Here is a 19,808-nt window from a genome sequence, read left to right on the forward strand (position 1 = left end):
CTTAGCTTCAGTAAGTAACCGGTCTTGGGCTGCAAGGTGATATAGCTGTGGCATTGTTGAAAATATTTTTGGTTTCAGCAACATGCAACATACACTGTAAATTATTTAATGACAAAAAGTCAAGACAACAAATATTTTAACTTCATAAGCTAATCAGGTTTAGACTAAAATGTAAAAGTTATACAAAATTTTACCTAATATTTCTAGTTCATATACTTTAGAAAAGTTTATTTGATTTAACTGAACAATTTAAGGGGCAACGCAATGGCGCAGGTAGTGCTGTCGCCTCACAGCAAGAAGGTCGCTGGTTCGAGCCTCGGCTGGGTCAGTTGGCATTTCTGTATGGAGTTTGCATGTTCTCCCTGCGTTTGCGTGGGTTTCCTCCGGGTGCTCCGGTTTCCCCCACAGTCCAAAGAAATGCGGTATAGGTGAATTGTGTAGGCTAAATTGTCCGTAGTGAATGAGTGTGTATGGATGTTTCCCAGAGATGGGTTGTGGCTGGAAGGGCATCCGCTGTGTAAAACATGTGCTGGATAAGTTGGCGGTTCATTCCGCTGTGGCGACCCTGGAATAATAAAAAAACTAAGCCGAAAAGAAAATGAATGAATAAACAATTTAAGGCAGCAAGATTTTTTTACAGTGTATACATATACAGTTGTGCTCGAAAGTTTACATACCCCTTTAAAAACCATGAATAATTTTAATAATATAGAGATCAAATAATAGAGATATTACAAAAGTTGTTATTTTTTTATTTAGTGTTGTCCTGATTAAGATGTTTTACATAAAATAAGTTTACATATAGCTCCCAAGACAAAAACATAGGGGAGATTATTAAAATAACCTCAAAAAGTTTACATTCCCTTTGTGTGTGGTTTCCTGATGATCTGCCTTTTCTGCTTTGTGATGGATGTTTGCAAGTCGCTTGTTTGCTCTGAGCAGTTAAACTGACGGCATTTCTTCAGGAAAACCCCCCATGTCCTGCAGATTCTTCAGTTTTCTAGCATCTTCTGCAGATTTGAACCCTTTCTGGCAGTCACTGCATGATTGCGAGATTCATCTTTTTTCTCTGAGGATGATTAAAGGACTAAAACACAACTGTTGAAATAGGTTTAAACTCTCACTGATGCTCCAGAAAGAAACACACGGCATTAAGAGCAGAGGTGTGAAAACTTGTAGAATCTGAAGATGAATGTAAATTGCACTTCATTTGTGTTCTGGGATATGCAATTATTTTTTGTTATTTCTAACGAGCAGCACTAAATGGGAAAAAAGTTATTTCAACAAAATAAGAAAAGAATTTGGACACTTTTTTTCCAGGTAAAAGTTTTCACCCCCTAGCTCTTAGAGTTAGTGACATTTTATATGACTTTTCAAGGGATATATAAACTTTCGAGCACAGCTGTAACCATCTTAAAGTGTAAAAACAGTTTCTTTATGGGTTTTATTGTCCTATAATGGGCTGCAGAAACAAAATATCTGAAAGATAAAGGCTTGCATTGAAAGAGAAATAGGTCGTACAAAAATGGAATAAGTTAATATGCTAATTAGCATGTGATGTCAATGTTTCAAGCAGGCTTTAGCTATTTTCCATTTAATTACCACTTATTCTGGCCTGTTTTCTAGAGAACTCGAATAAATCCACTTGGAATAATGCACTAATTATAAAGGCTATGGTACATTTGTGTAAGCTTATGAAGAGTTTAATATGCTCTGTGTTCTGTTTCACAGATAAACATGGCTTTGCAAAAAAACAAGGTTCAGTAAGCGGATATTCTTGAGTAAATGAAAATTTCTTCTTTTATTTATACAACAATGATTGCTCCAAAGCATGTATTGGCTCATTGTCCCAGAAGGACAGTGTTATCTATGCTCCAATATCTTTCAGAACTTTACTGTACTCCTGTGTCACAGAAGGATAGTAAGTATGAACAGTTTATTGAATTGGATGGCAGTATAAACAAATAACCAGAGATGAATGATAGGAATGGTTAAAGTTGGATGGAAATGACCGGAGAAGGGATATGGTGATAAAGGAACGGAGGAGACCAGACACAGGGGAGACTATGATAACCAGACTCTAAACCTGGAGAAGCCACACTAGGTAGGAGAGATGCAGACACTCTCGAAAACGAGGTAATGCAACTAGTATTGATACTCTGACCATGAAGCGAGTGCAGTCCTTTTATGTTGCGACGAGGCCGGATGAGTGGATCGGGGTGACTGGTTTTATGGAGCAAAGGAAATGACGTGCAAGGGTTCATTTGAAAGCAGGTGACGGGGACGGGCATGATTGTGATGTTTGGGAGTGGGGAGATCCTGGCCTGGCTGTGACACCCTGCACGTTACAGTATCTCCATTTCTCCAATTCTAGGTTTCTCCACTCGTCTATGTTTTATGGGTAACCAGACTTTTTTTCCTTCCTTGCTCCAAAACTCTGGTACTCTCACCCCTGTGATAATAGGCATGCATAATCTTTTTAAAGCATCGCCGAAGACTCACTTTCTCAGTGAAGTGTATGTGTTTTTATGTTTCTGACTTGTTTTTATCTCTATACAACTTCCTTTAACCTCTGGATAACTGTATTTTCTGTTATCCTTGTATCTTTTCAGTGTATGCGCTTTGATAATTACTTATTAAAGGCTTTATATAAAATAAAATGATTATTTATTAAATATTATTCATAAAAAGCAGTATTTTAAGAAAACATTACCCATTAATGAAATGTTGAAGCAATTTTAATATACCATTTGAGTCCTAATAAATTATTAAGATATAGTTCACCTAAAACTGAGTAAATTCATTTTCATTTTGTGGTGAACTGTTCATTTAAAAGACTAGTTGACCTTAACATAAAACTTCTGTCATTTACTCAGCCTTGATTCATTCTCATAAGGCCTTTGTTCATCTTTGGAACTCAAATGAAGGTATTTTAATCAGTCTGACAGATTTCTGTCCCTCCGCTGGATGTCTTTTTAACCAAAACCTGACATTTGCTTAAAATCTATAAATGAAAGACACTTAAATTTTAATTACGTGAAAAATCCATACAAATTAAGCAGTTTAATCCAAGTTCTCTGAAGAGACATGATTGCTTTATGAGATGAACAGCAGGTTCTTCTGCAAGAATGAGGTCTTGTTTGAGATTGAGAATTTCAAGAATCAATGTTATGTGAAAAAGGGCAAATTAAATCTGCTCATACTGTATATAAATTAGTTTTGTCTCCAGAACACAATTATAAATGACATAAACCTTACATTAGCTTTACATGTTAAATTAATTTACATATACATTAAACATATGCAAAAAAGTGTTATTTTAGATGGGTAAATGTTGATAGCATCTCAAGTGTTCAAATTTTTATTTACCTGACTGTTTAGGCATCATTTCATTATGTTCAGAGAACATACCCAGAAAAGGGATTCTCAAAATACCTCAAAACTTGTGATTCTGATGCTGGCCAAGAACTCAGGTGTCCATATGTGCTGATGGAATCAGTTCAAGTCTTAAAGAAACACTCTACTTTTAGGGGGGAATAGGCTCATTTACAGTTAACTTTACAATTACTCATTTTACTGTGTCTCCCCTACATTTAAAACAACCCAGGCTCACTGTGGATATGTATCCAGGTCTACATTTCTGGGGAGAGTAACCTGAGATGCGTCTTCACACAGTTTTTGCTTTTGCAAATCCACCAGAGGCCACTTTGTACACTTTTTGATGATCTCAAATCTCTCGCACAGCTTCTTCTTGCGTAAATCCATCAGAGGGCGCAATATACACTTCAGCGACCAGGCCAGCTTGCTGTCAACTGCCTGATTGACCCACCGACACACCTCCTCCCCTAAACCTAACTGATAGTGTTTTCAAGGTCAATTTAGAAAAAGAAAAGCCGCCACAGACGCATGATTTCACCACATGTTTAGCCTGTTGTTTATTTATTCATTGTTTTTGCTTTAGTTTTACCTGGTTTCTGGAACTTTTCTTCGTCATTCTCAAAGCCTGTCATCGCGGTTAACTCCACTCCACGTCTAAAGTCCGCCAACGTATGCAGCGAGCCACTGGGCAAACTGGTAACACTGGAAAAGCCGTCCATGTGGAGGTTAGTGGTCGGCTTGTAGCGCTAAAAGGAACAGAAGCCGTCAGCGGTGTCATGCCACTCTGTAGCGATCATTTTAAAGACGAAATGCAATCAGACTTACCTCTGACTACATAATTCACACTCTCCAGAAATGTGGATAGGGGTATGAATGTTTCTCTAGAAATGTAGATGCTGTTAAACATTTGGTTTGACTATTTTTTAGGCCATTCAGTCGATCTCACGTTTTAGCTTAGCATAAATCATTGAATCGGATTAGACCATTAGCATCTCTCTCAAAAACAATTTTCAATAATCTTTCTATTTAAAGTTGCTATTTTCTAGGTCGATATGGCTAGAAACTTTGCTGCTACTGTATTATGCCAGAATGAGAGTATTCCTATACATATCGGTCTAGAAAATAGGAACTTTTTTATTTCCAATTGGTCTTAGTACATGATGTAGATCAGAGAACATACCCAGAAAAGGGATTCTTAAAATACCTTAAAACTTGTGATTCTGATGCTGGCCAAGAACTCAGGTGTCCGTGTCCATATGTGCTGATGGAATCAGTTCAAGTCTTAAAGAAACACTCTACTTTTTAGAGGAAAATAGGCTCATTTTACAGTTAACTTTACAATTACTCATTTTACTGTGGCTCCCCTACATTTAAAACAACCCAGGCTCACTGCGGATATGTATCCAGGTCTACATTTCTGATCTCACTTTTAGCTTAGCATAAATCATTGAATCGGATTAGACCATTAGCATCTCTCTCAAAATTTTTTTTAATAATCTTTCTATTTAAAGTTGCTATTTTCTAGGTCGATATGGCTAGAAACTTTGCTGCTACTCTATTATGCCAGAATGAGAGTATTCCTATACATATCGGTCTAGAAAATAGAAACTTTTTTTATTTCCATTTGGTCTTATTACATGATGTACTGTAAGTAGATTGAGCATAAAACATTTAAGTTGCCCCAAAAAACTCTCAAGAATTATGTTGTTTCAGCATATTTATAAGTTTGAACTAACAGCGAATGTAATATTGTATTATTAAGTGTTATATTAAGTGTATATAGCTGGAACAAGCTATGTACAAAATGTTCAACATTTATTTATCTTAAGGCGGCACAGTGGTCACCTCACAGCAAGAAGGTCCCTGCTTCGAGTCCCGGGTGGACCAGTTGCCATTTCTGTGTGGAGTTTGCATGTTCTTCCCGTGTTAGTGTATGTTTCCTCCGGGTGCTAAAAACATGCTTTATAAGTGAATTGGGTAAATAAAATTGAGTGCGTGTGTGAATGAGAGAGTGTGTGGGTGTTTCCCAGAACTGGGTTGCAGTTGGAAGGACATCCACTGCGTTAAACATATGCTGGAATAGTTGGTCGATTCATTGGTGGCGACCCCTGATAAATAAGGAACTAAGCTGAAGGAAAACCAATGAATTTATTAATCTTTGTTGGTGTAAAGTAATAAAATACCAATGTTCATTATTTGTTTATATTATTTTAAAGTGCATAATTGTATATAGAAAAATCCAAATTCAAACAAAAAGTGCTCAGGGATAGCTTAAATAATGTGTCAGTGCTCTTTGGGTAAGGGATTCATCAGAATAAACAGCAAAAATCAGCCCAAGCCACTCAAAAATGTGGAAAAAACATATAAAAAGCCTTTATTCACATAGCTAATCCTTTAAAAAAAACCTATGCGAGAGCTGCCTTCATCAGGGTAACCATGTGAATAATAGCCTTTTATGTTTTTTTCCACATTTTGAGTGCCTTGGACTGATTTTTGCTGTTTATGCATAACTGTATTGTTAAATAATGCAATAATATTAGATTAGCCTTAATGAAATTGAACTGATGGTGGTAAATGCAATTAAATAAATAAATTTATTTATTAGCATTTTGTGATTCTAAATACACAGTTTATTATTAAAGCCTTGTGCTCAAATCAGAACATTATGATTATTGTGCTTCAAATGTATTTATAAAAATCATTTCAAATGTATGAAAAGAGATACAGCTGAGAATTTGCATTGAAATCGCATAAGATCAATAGTTCTAACAGTCTTGAATGATAACTTCTGAAAAACTTCTACTGAATATAGGTCTAGTTGCTTGGCCGGCACTATGCTAATGTGTTCCTGGTGCATGAGAGATAATATAGATTCATAATGACTGGCTGTCCCAGCACTATAGAGAATGAGCTGGCATAAAACCAGAAGAGCACAAAGGCTACAGCTCGCCATTATTAAAGAAAATAGCCTATTTCAACGACTTTCATTCTTTATCCTTTGCTCGTTTTCTTCTCTTTTTTGCTGCGGTCGGCATAAATATTTGACTGTTTCCTCATTTTTAGAAAGCCAGTGAATTGGACAAAGTCATTTCGAATTTCAGTCAGGCTTGCAGAGGCAATGGACTCTGAGTCAGAGGCCTAATTCTTTACACACGGAGAGTGAACTCGTCTGAGATGCAGAGAGACTGAGGTCTGGGGAAGGTCATGTGCGATTAATATGTCTGCAAGATAAAATCAGGGTGGGAAAGAAGGGTCGCCTGCTGAGGCATTAAGTATTTTTTGCTCTTTTCTAAAAGGAACACAAATTTTACAACTGAGTTAAACTGTTGTTTTATCATATATGAAATCATTCAATCGATCTCCAGGTCTAAGCTCTTTTAGCTTAGCTTATAGCATAAATCATTTAATATTTTTCAAAAATTTAAATTTTTCTATAATTTAATTTTCATAATTCATCATTTAATTTTCCTATATTTAAAGCTTGACTACTAGTCCAAAAATGTCAAAAAAGAATTTTAATAATTTTCATATTTAAAGCTTTAATATTCTCGAGATATTAATATTCTCGAGAGTTTTGAGGTACAGTATTTTAAGAATCCCTTTTCTGGGTATGTTCTCTGATGTACTGTAAATGTGTAAAAACCAATTAGTCAACTTAATTCCTTCATGTTGTCCCGACACAAATCGATTGTGTAGAACCCAGCATTTTTACCATGTACACAGTAAAAAGTAATTAGTTAGCGAGTAAACCAGTTGCCTTAAAAGCAACAAGTTGACTTTACAAAAAATAAAGTACACCCATTACATCTTGAAACTGTTAAGCTGACTCCATTTTTAGAATTATGCTAATTGCACTTACTTTTTAAAAGTCAACTAATCCCTTTTTACAGTGTCCGACTATTTTAGCGCGTCTGTTTTCAAATAATTACTGTAATTATCACAATATTACATATTTGGTGCTTCATTAAGTCTATAAAATCTACAATTATAGCCTGCATTGAAATTAGAAGACACACTGGAGTCTGGAAGAGCAGATTAATATTACTGTATGGCATTTTGCTAGATACAGAAAAGCTGGGGGAAAAAGCTAATATAATAAGGGTGTATTGGAAAAAAGTGATTAGTTTACTTGTATTTTTTTTTAAATGGTTTACATACTTTATTTTTGTAAAGTCAACTTGTTGCTTTTAAGGCAATTGGTTCACTTGCTTTAAGTAACTAATCACTTTTTACAGTGTACTGCAAATAACCACAGTACAATACAAATAAGACTCTATTGCCTAGTATTATTAACATGATCTTGCACGTTTTAATTGATTGGGGTATATATGTGTTTGAAATGACAAAAGATACAGTTACAGACACATTATTATAACATAAGGTGCCTTTTCATACTTTAATTGAGACTCATTAGAATCCTTAATGTGCAGATTAATTTGAAAGGGACTCTGGAAAACTGGTGGAATTGTGAGTTTTTAACCAGGCTCTACTCATTTAAGAGCCCCTATTTTGCATTATAAAATGTCATATTTTGATTTTGGGGGTCTCCAACAACAGGCTTATATGCATGCAAGGTCATAAAACACTTTCATTGTCTGATAATATGCATTTATTTTTACATAATTATCCCAACGACTCCCAAATGGTTCAATGAGTCAGTGATTCATTTGATCCCAAACCCCTAAGTATTAACAACTACACACATTCAGTATTAATCCACACACTTACAAAAGTTGAACTAGTGTTTGAAGGGAAAGGCGCGTTCACATTTTACCGGAACCAGTATTTGGTGATGTACCGTGTCGACGTTGATGCATTCAGGCAAAAGATCCGAACCCAACACAATTCATTTAGTCAACTCTTAGTCTACTGTTTCTTTAAAGAAACAATACTTTTAAACACAATGCACGTTCAGATTTAGACCTCAGATGGATATTTTCATTCACTTAGAGCTGTGTTACACACTGAATAGAAGGTCATTTTCAAAAACCCATGATAGGGGCGGTAATAACCCGGTGGGAATGATGAAATACTAGTGTTTGTCTTTCATATAAGGAAATCGGACAACCCAGGCTCATTCTGATTATGTACCCCTATATACATTTCTGGAAAATGCTAAATACATCCCAGGATCTAAGTTTTTTGCCAGTTTTTGTTTTAGCGAATCCACCAGAGGCTGCTGTGTACATTTTTTCAGATCAGATCTCAAATTTCTCTCACGAGCGCCATTCTATTATCCATTCTCTTCGCCATTCTGTTTGCCATACGCGCCTGCTGCTCTCGCGTAAATCCACTGACCACTGTCAATTGACCGACTTGCTGACTGACCAATCGACTGGCCCACCCTCCTCCTTCACTAACCCAACCGATTGTCTAGCGCCCACTGCCTTCCCTAAACCCAACCACAGTGTTTTCAAAAGCAATCCAGAAAAAAGAGCCCTCGCGGCAGCATGATTTTTACCACGTTTTCAGATTTTACCACATTCTCATCCGGTTATTACTTGCTTGTTTTATTTTTGGGTTTTGTTTTTGTCTTACCTGTTTTCTGGAACTGTTCTTCATCAGAATTGAACCACGTTGTCACAGTCAAATCTGCTCTGCCTTTCAAATCCTCCAACGAATGCAGCGAGACACTGGACAAACTGGTAACAGTGGAAAAGCTGTCAATACTGAGGTAAGCGGTCAGCTGGTAAGCGAGAAAAGGAACGGCATTATACCGCTCCCTAGTGTTCGTTTTAAAGATGAAATACATCATTTGCGATCTCCAGAAATTGATATAGGGTTACATTTTTGGATGCTAGTTGACAAAACAAATATTTTCATTGGTACAATATCAACCAACAATATATGTTTGAATTTTTTGGACAGATATTGATGTTGTCGGATTACTGTCTACATGTCAAAGGAAATCCAGATGGCAGACAAGGATACATTTGATGCAACTCATCCTTAATAGTCATCTGATTTTTATTTCGCCTTGCTTCACTGCAGCCAACTCAATCAAAATTGAGATAAACTCATCTCTATCTGATGAAAAGGAAATCAATTCAAATCTAGGGCTGACCTCAGTCCTACAAACTAAACTCGGTAATGCATGGAAGCTCGGATTCTCATTTTCTTGTCTTGTTTGTTTTCTTGTAAGTCCTGAGAGGATTACGACACCTCTCTGGGTTTAGGGAGATCAATTATAGTCTCTCACATTGAGATGATCATTGTTGTGTTTATGTTGTGTCTCCACTAAGGTCATTATCACTTATGAGAGCAGCCTGGGGCTCATTAGGGCAGATCATTCACACTCTCTAGGTATAATTTGTTTCTGTCATGGACTTGCCCTAATAAGACAAACAAATTAGTTACATTAATACTGTCACTATTTGGAGCGAATGAAGTTGTTTGGGGAGTCATTAGATTGTGGTATTCAATTGTGGATTGAGGGATCAGTCACTTTAGAAAAGATCAGAAGTGAAGATGGAGATATTAAAAAGACGTAAATATATGAACAGCTCGGACCAATATGCATTTTTAAAAAGCAGTGTAAGAATGGGATTTAACTACAGTGGCTTGAACTATAATTCTGGTGAATGGCTCAAAAATGATCAGTTTGATGGTGAAAAACCGTACATTCTTCTGCAATTTTATACCAAAAACAGAAATAAGGGCAGTTTTAATGGCTACAAATGTGAGAGAGAGCATTGCTGTTATGTGATTGTATTATATTGCAATATGGAACAATGAAGTGTTAAAGTTAAATTCACAAAATACTTGTAAATGAAATTATTTAATGACAATATTTTGCTATAGTCATGCTGAATAGTTACAAAGTAACTGTATAAAATGATAAAACATGAAATTATAAAAACATATGATATTAATTTTACCCAGCTTAAATGTGAAATAAAGTTTCCTCTGAGAGAGTTGGGCCAAAGAAAGCCAGATAGCAGTAGAGCCAGAGAAGAAAGAAAGACTTCAGAGCAGGAAAGAGCAGAGCAGAAAAGAGACAGATCAAAAGTATACTTTTGTCTCCTCCTTGACCATGTAACAAAAGCCCAAATACCAAGGAGGTACGTTTTTTTTTGCAGTTTTTGTTTTCACAAATTCATCAGAGGCCGATGTGTACTTCTGATTTGTCTCGCGAGTGCCATTTATGCCTGCTGTTCTCGCGTAAGTTCATCAGAGACTGCTGTCCACTGACTGATCCACCCTCCCCCATCCCTAAACCGAACCAATAGTGATTTTAAAAAGCACCAATTGACCCGCCTGCCCACTTCCCTAACCCAAACGAAAGTGTTTTCAAAAGCAATCCAGAAAAAGAAAAGCCCTTACCTGATTTTTACTACGTTTTCAGATTTTTTACCACATTCTCACCCTGCTATTTACTTTATTTATTTATTTATTTGGCTTTTGTTTTGGTCTTATCTGCTTTCTGGAACCGTTCTTCACTGGCCTCAAACCTCGTTGTCGTGGTCAACTCTCAGCGTCTCAAGCCTTTCTTAGGTTTTATTATATTTCAAATTGTGTAATATATTCTTTAATATACTTCCTATTAAAAAGTAGTAGATTAGAGTATTCAGTTAAATGTTTTTGCTCTATAATATTCCCCACTCTGAGTTTATAATGTTACTTGAATCGTCCTTCTGGGAGATAAAATTGTTGAACAAAAACAAAGACTAATTAGTGACACTTAAACCAATTAGTAATACCATCAATAATATTACATTTGTGAAATAAAAGCGCTAATGAATGCCTTTTCTCTCAAGATTATTACCAGAGCTTCTTTCTCATTTAATGACCCCTCTGGAGGAACAAAATGGACATTATATTGCCTGCTAATATTCTCCAGTTGTAGAGCTGTGTCTACAGAATCATCTACAAACCACCACAACTCGTGTAAGCGTCACAAGAGAGTCACTGTTATGAATGTAAAACGAATATTAGCTGTATAATCATTATTAGATTTAGGTTGAATGTTTATGTGATCAAATAACAGATATCTTAGATGTGATTTGTAAAGCACAGGATCTCTGAATGTTTTTACAGGTATTGGCTTTCTCTTTTTTTTTCTCTTTCTTTTTTATTGAACATTTTGATTTTCAACAAAGCCTGAGATTTACCCAACAAAACAATGTAAAATTAAATGAAAACAGTAATACTGTAACAATAGGTACAAAACCAGAATTGAAACATATCTGATACAGTCTCATATTTAACCAAAGTTGTACAGTTCTTACTGGCACCATTTATTTTGGCTGTGGTGTATTCCAAACTAATAATGTCCAGTAGATAGAGCCTCCTGGATAGATCAGTTGGAGCAGATGGATCCAGCCATAGTTTCAGGATTGTTATTTTCTTTCTTTTTTTATGCAGCAGTCAGAACAACTGACAGAATTTTTCTTTGGTTGATGGATAGGGAGAGTGATGAATCATCCAACATGAGAAAGAGCAATGGGTCGCATTGGATCTGAGTTTCCATTAGTTCTGATAAAAAGGCTCGTATATCTCGGTCCAGAATAATGCAATTTTGGGACATTCCCAGAACATACATATATATATATATATATATAAGTACCTTGTGTATAGTTGTTATATAAGTGACAAACAGGGTCTAATTTTCTTTTAATTTTAGATAACAGGTAGGGGGTGGCATAAGCCTTAGAAATTCATTTATAATGAATCATTTGGTGAGCTGGGTTTTTTAAAGTTACAAAACAGTTCTCCCAGACAATCCCCCAATCAATAATTGTATTGAGTTCTCTCTCCCAGAAGCCCTCAATTGATATATTTGAGTGTTGTGGTACTATAAGTGATTTATAAATTATATTTACAATACAGTCCAAACTAGAATCTATGCAATCCATCATAGGATGAGGGGATATTTTGAATAACCAAGGTACTCCATATGCTTTAGCACAGACCTCAATCTTAAAGGTGCAGTAGGTGATTGTCTTGAGAAACATTTTTTTGTTGTGCTGGTTGAAAGTCTCTTTACAGTCCAGTAGTAATGATTAAAGTAAATGATCTAAATATATTTATATGTATTTTTATATTCTGGGTGAGGCATAAAACAAAAAAAAAATGTTCATCCAATTAAATATTGTCGGGCCGACATCGCCCATAATTCTGATAAATAGCCCAAACTGTCTGTCATCAAATGCAGATTTGTCCAATGGTGCATCTCTGTTCACGCAAATCACGCATAATGGCTGAGTAATAAGTAATTCCAACACGCCGCCAGCCAACCACTAAGTGAAGTTTAGTTATAAAAAATTTTCGTGAGGATCACATGCTTATGATTGCTAGCGGCTGGATCCGCATTATCCAATTCTCAATGCACCAATCAGACGACTCCTAAGCTACTACAAATACCCTGGGTTACGTACCACCGCTATCTTCGTTTTGAAGAATCCCCCCATCCACCCCTACTCCTCCTTCTTCCTAGATGGGTGACACGATCAATCACTAGCCGTTCATTGGTTATTACAGCGGGGGAGTTCTCGAGATCTACCTGAGCTCAAACTCCCCTCTCGCCTTGCAACCGGAGGGAGCCCCGGGCTCGAGGATCTTATGAGCTCAGGGCTCTCTCCCGGGACAGCATGCCAAACAAGCCTATAATTAATCATCAGCTAAGTGTGAACTTTTGAACTACATTTCTAACTGGTGAATGACATGAACTAGTGGGTTGTCTGCTGTCATGTCATCCAAAGATATTATGCTAACCGTTTAGCATTTTGGCAGATCACCTACTGCAACTTTAAATATAAAAAAAGAAGAATCCTGGGAGAGAGAATTCCTCTTTCAAAATCTGATACGATTTAAGTCTGTCATCATTGTATAGGTCCTTTAACACAGATACCATTTTCTGCCCAGCATTTGTATATAAATGGTTTGTTACCAGTACATATATTATTGTTAAAACAGAAAGGGGTGGAATCATAATAACAATCAGATGCTCCCATAATCCCATAATTTTAATAGAGTGGCCTATAACTGGACCAAATTTTTCATGCAATTTCTTGGATGTTTTAGTAAAGAGTAGATCCTGTAGACACAGTGGATGAATATTAGCTTGTAAGGCTCGCTATGGAACAGGGGTGTCAACTTCCAACCAAGTCCTAAGTGTTTTCATTTGGTATGCTAAATAATATGATGAAAAATCCGGCACGGATAAGCCACCATGAGGTTTTAGTCTATGCATTGATTTCAGTCGAATTCTAGGCCATTTATTAATCCACAAGAATTTTGCTATTGCTGTATTGAGTTCTTTAAAATAGCCAGTAGGTAGTGCCAATAGTAAACCCGAAAACAAAAAACTTAGCCTTGGAAGAATATTCATTTTAATAGTGGCTATTCTTCCCTGAAGAACCAAAGAAAGTGGAGACCAACACCGAAGGTCACTTTGCATTTTTTCAAAAAGAGATTGATAGTTCCATTTGGAAATGTTAGATAACGAGGGGAAAATTCGAATCCCAAGGTAATTAAACTGGGTGTTGACAGAAATCATAGTGGTTAAGGCCCGAATCTCTGATTTTGCAGATAAATTAAGTGGCATAAGTATAGATTTGTTCCAATTAATTTTATAACCAGATAATTTACTGAAGGCATCTATAAGGTTTAGGCATTGTTGAACAGATTCTGTGATATTTGACATATATATATAATAAAATTATCATCAGCGTAAATCTGCTTTTTCTTTCACTGAAACCAAAAAGCATAAAGCACATTTCAAGGGAACTAGGTTGTAAAAAAGGGCTACAAAGCAAAACGGCATCAGTTCTGCTCCAAACAGCTCAATCAATCAGCCTGCTGGTTTGCACATCATTACATTGAGATCAATGCCTTCAGTAACATCTATGTCATGTTCCTCACCGTCCTTTATGTGATCACAGTCATATGCAATGTTTTTTTTGATGACCATTATTGTCTATGATCAGTGTCTGCATGTGCCAAAGTTCATGGCTGTTGTTAATCTGGCTGTGGTTGATCTTTTTCTCAGCACTTCTCTGGTGCCAGTTTTGATAAAGACTTACATTGCTCTGGATAATTTTGTACCCTTCAATCTGTGCCTTTTGCAGATTTACATTTACTATGCTTTTTTTATCCTTGTAGTCATGTTCCATCGGTATTTTCTCTTATGACATGAGTCAGTTAACACAAACACTAGAATGGCTTATATAATCAGTGCATTCTGGTTCTTTCATGTTACTGTCGTCATCTATGCTCCTTTAGCGAACCAAAAGCTGTCCTTTTGTGGCTCTCTTGAGATCAACAGCTTATATACATTTTTCTTAATTGATATGCATGCAGGGGTGACAGTGCCGCAGTGGGTAGTGTTGTCGCCTCACAGCAAGGTCGCTGTTTCGAGTCCCGGTTGGGTCAGTTGGCAATTCTGTGTGTAGTTTGTTCTCCCCGTGTTGGTGCTCCAGTTTCCCCCACAAGTCCAAAGAAATGCATATAGGTGAATTGGGTAAGCTAAGTTGTCCGTAGTGTATGTCCTGGTCTTCAAGGTTGAGTGTTGGGCTAGCGACCCACCTTGTAAAAATTTGACGTTACGAAACACCAACATGGTGCGGCTAAATATCAACTTCGATATAATTGGTCCTGGGAGTAAGTAAGTAAAGAATATGAAAGCTGAAAATTTTGGAAGTTTAGCCTATTTGACATTTTAAGTTATCTGTACTTAAACATTTAAGTTAAATTAAAGAAGAGACCAAATTTAGTTAACTCATTTAATTGAGCTGTCGATTACCCATTACTCAAACGAACTGAGGCAATCACTTTCCTCAAATCATTTGAGTAGTCTCAACTTATTAGGATTTACAGTGTAGATTTATTGGTTTAATACTTATGTTGATCCTAACGGTTTCCTGCAATGTTAATTTTAGAACTTTTTTGTCTCTGAATGAAAGAAGTCAATATTATGTCATATTGTCAATCTAGGGCCATATATACTTGCAACATAAAAGAAACTAACAAAATAAAGTATTGAGCAAAAAAATTCAACAAATCTCAAAAAAACTTGAGTTTTGAGAAATAAAAAGGAATTTTCCAACCAAAAATAATAAACTACTAATTAAAACGTAGTGCAAAAAAATGTAATATTTGCAATTTTAAAAATGTATTCATATATTTGCTAAATTTTTTCCAGTATTGTCTTTACAAAACCTCTCAAGTCAATTGTAATGCTCATTGTGATTTGTGAGTTTTACTGTTTGACGATTTACATTTACATTTTTTCACAGAAATGTGAAGTGCAAAAAGAAAACAGCATCGCAAACTCAAGGTTAACTGAAAAGCAAATCAAAATGAGCTTTGCAATTGACTTGAGTGGTTTTGTAAAAGCAATACTAGAAAAAAAATCTTAATCAAATATATATACATTTAAAAAAAGTTGAAAATATTCATAAAATGTTTTGCACTTCCTGATTTTTATTTGTGGTTTTTTATTTTTGTTTGGAAAATTCCTTTTTATTCTCCCTTTGCCCTTTTTTTTGAGATTTGTATTATTTTGCAAATGTTTTGCTCAATACTTTATTTTGTTAGCAAAACTTTCTTTTATATTAGCATAAGTATATATGGCCCTAGATTGACTCCATATGATGTGGACATAATTTTACTTTATTATCTTCTCATCATACTTAATATGAACTGATCATTTATATTGAACAAATATGCTAAATCTAGGGTGACCTCAGATGACCTCTTAATTGCAGATGCAGCAAATTAAAATGAGCTTTTTTCATGTTAGTCCTAAGAGTGTTGAGACATCTCTGAGTTTGGGGAGATCAATTATCTCACTCTGAGATGATCATTGTTGTGTTTATGTTGTGTCTCTGCTAAGGTCATTATCACTTACCCTCGTGAGATGAGATCAGCTTGGGGCTCATTAGGGCGGCTAAAAATAATTCACACACACCAGACATGATTTGTTTCTGTCTCAAGATTTGCTGACGCAAAGGTTTTCAATTATGGGGTCTTAATTACAACAATAAACACGACCATGTTATTTCAGCCACACTGATGACTGAAGAGAAATTATACAGTCGCTGCTTTCTGTCTAAATCAAAGGAAATTGAAATGATTCCCACAATAATGTGTTTAATTACTCACAATATCATTACCTTAATTTAAGCATTGCTTTTTATGCATTAATTGAGCAAGAAAAAAATGTACTCAATCTAAAGTATGAAAAATAAGTTGTCTGCATTAATTTGTTGTAAAACAAATAATTAAAATATGTATTCTAACTTGTTTGTGCTTTTGAATATTATTGCTTCAAGTAATGTTCTGGAACCTCAATTCCAATAGAAAAGTGATTTGTATTTACTTTTTAAATTTCATTATGGACCTCTGTCATTTTCATGAATGTTCCCAATTTCATTTTAGCTGTAGGGAATGCAAACACTTCAAAGCTCAGTATTTCTGAAACATTAAAATGTGAGTTATGAATAACGATAAAATATAAACGATAAGGAAGAGGTAAATGTCTTTACAAACATTGTAGGGATGAATTTTCCTGACCGTACAAGACACAGGAACTTTCAAAGATATATACTTACTTACTGCCAGGCAATTTATATCGAAGTTGATATTTAGCTGCACCATACTGGTGTTTCCTAACATCTATTTTTAGGAGGTGAGATGTTAGCCCAACGCCCAACCCTCAATCTGGTGTACCAGGACATACACACATAGACTACGGACAATTTAGCTTACCCAATTCGCCTGTTTTTGGACGGTGGGAGGAAACCCACATGAGCATGGGGAGAACGTGCAAACTCTGCACAGAAACGTCTAAACCACAGACCCAAAGACGTTCTTGCTGTGAGGCAACAGTGCTAACCACTGGGCCACTGTGCCACCCATTAAAAAAGGAAGAGTAGTAGGGTTGCAAGGGGGGGATTCTTCAAAACGAAGATGTCTGTGGTATGAAACCTAGGGCACTTATAGTGGCCTAGGAATCGTCTGGTTGGTAAATCATACATTGGATAATGCGTGGCAGCTGCAAGCAATCATAAGCACTTGATCCTCTCGAAAACAGTTTAAAAATGAACTTCACGTATACCAGGATTGATGTCAGTTTTACATCTCTGTGTATCTGTTTACATCTCTTCAACTTGCTTGAACACTCCCAATATGTATACAGACATATTAACACTCACAATATGTTGTTAAATTTTAATATTGAGACACAGAGAAACAGCGTCTAAGGCCATTTGTTTGCTCAACTTGAGTGTGTTTTATCAATATTGCTGTTCAATCACTGTCAGAGTAAATCATGCTGATGATTCTGTCATTGTCAGTCTCTGGCAGGATCATGAGGTGGGCCATGAGTTTTGGTCAATTTGATCACCTGGTGCAAAGCCTCATATCTGCAACTCAATGTTTCAAAAACTAAAGAGATGCTTATTGGTTGTCTCTGCAGCCCCACTTCCAATGCATCTACTTGCACGTGGAACGTGATTAAGAATATTGTGGCTGAAGCCGTCAGATGATGTCATTGGAGAAGAACCGCCACTCCAAACACAGAAGCAAATGCTCAGTCTTTGATTGAATTGTATGGATTAAATGTTCACCTAAAAAAACAATGTGCACTAACAAAATGAACATTGTAAATCTTTAAAAGTGATTTAGTAGGGATACCCAGCTAGCAAAATTCCTGTGGCTCAAATCCGGCCCACACCAGACACTTGGGCGGTCCACTCCTGTTTGCCAGATCTGGGCCACAATTAAGCAATAGCAATATCACATATCAGCCATAATTCAACCAAATGAACCAGAACTGACCCTATTCTGAGCCACAGTTTGCTTTTATTCTGGCCCAGATCTGGCCTACACCTTACACTTGCTTGGTGTGGCAAAGTACAAAAATCCCAGCATGCATTGCAGTATGAATACATTCTATAGCTTATTGATGCTCCAGTTTTCATTATTTGCTGTTGATTCTGCTGTTTTTGTTGACGTTGTTGATTTTGTCACTTTGGGTCTCCTGTTTGTGATGTTTGTAAGTTTTGTTCATTTTGTTAATTGTCACCGTTGTTGAGGTTCATACGCTGATTATTGATGTCTCTGTGAGCAAAAGTTGAACCATAGAATTTTAGCTTATAAACCTTCATAATTCTGTGGCATGTGCAAGCATGTTATTACGTTACATCTAATAATGGATTAAACATTAGTTAATATCAGTGAATTATATCATTTCATCACAGGTTGTGCCTCACTTAATTTTATTGTTTGTTTTTGTTTCTACTTGGCTTGTTTGCTGTAATGAATAAAATTTTCAAGCAAAGTTTTTAAAAGTTATAGCAGCCCAAAAGAAAATTTACATTAAGAGGTTCAGGGCTATGAGCCCAACTAAAGCAAACCCTTTTCTCCATGATGGTGACTTTAGTCTATGTTGTCCACATATGTTTTAAGATAACTGGGCCACATTTGCCATATCTTCTCTGGGCCACTATAGGCTAACGGCTGCATTAGCCAGAGTTACTGTGCCGAATATTAGCCAAAGGTGGCCCCTAAATATGTTTTAAAATAACTGGGCCACATTTGCCATATTTTTTCTGGGCTACATTAGGTTCACAGCCACAATAGCCAGAGCTTACTGTGCCAAATATTTGCCAAAAGTGGCATACATATCTCTTAAGATAACTGGGCCACATTTGCACTTACACATGTGAACCACTTTAGGTTTAGACCCAGATTACCCTTAAATGACTATGCCACATTTTTGCCAACTGTAACCCACATTTGTCCTCCATCATTTGGGCCAAATTTATCATTTTCCACATGGGCCACATTAGGCTCACATTCAGATTACATTTTGCCATTACTGCCAAATGTTTGCCTTAAATGTATGTGATAAAATCACTGCCATAAATATTACGTGCGTAAATAAAATTCATGCGGTGACGTAATTTTGACATTGGAGTGTTGCTGTTTGACTCGTACTCATAATCAGGTCGTCATGTTCGTGGTGAAACTGTATTTTGTGTACACCCATCGTAAATTTATTAGTCATATACAAACAGACAAAGAAAATGTCATATCTGTGTCTGTTCTAATCGCAGATTTTGGAATTGTACCCTCATAAAAATTACGAGTACGTTTCGTTTTCCTTTACGATTTTATAATTACAGATGTGTGAATTTTATTTACGTACAAAATATTTATGACAGTGATTTTATTCCATATAAATGGCCCATGTATGAATTTGAATCTTTGGCCCCCTTTTGCCATTGTACAGGTGGGCCACTTCAGGCTCACATTCATTTTGTCTGAAGAAATTTTTTTATTCTTTTATTGAGTCCGTATTAACTTTTGCTACGATATGCTGGTACGGTAACCTTGCTGTGACATGCAAAAACAGACTAGTAAGAATGTTTCCGATATCTCAAAAGATCATTGGCACTAACCTTAACAGTATTGTGTGGTAAGCG

General features: G+C 36.1%; 1 pseudogene; it reads left to right on the top strand.

Moving 5' to 3' along the window:
• The first annotated feature begins 264 nt into the window (after positions 1-264).
• LOC130235921 (olfactory receptor 1078-like) lies at positions 265-17,867 on the top strand (annotated as a pseudogene).
• The last annotated feature ends 1,941 nt before the right edge of the window (positions 17,868-19,808 follow it).

The sequence above is a fragment of the Danio aesculapii genome, chromosome 10, assembly GCF_903798145.1.
Source record: "Danio aesculapii chromosome 10, fDanAes4.1, whole genome shotgun sequence".
Classification (NCBI taxonomy): domain Eukaryota; kingdom Metazoa; phylum Chordata; class Actinopteri; order Cypriniformes; family Danionidae; genus Danio; species Danio aesculapii.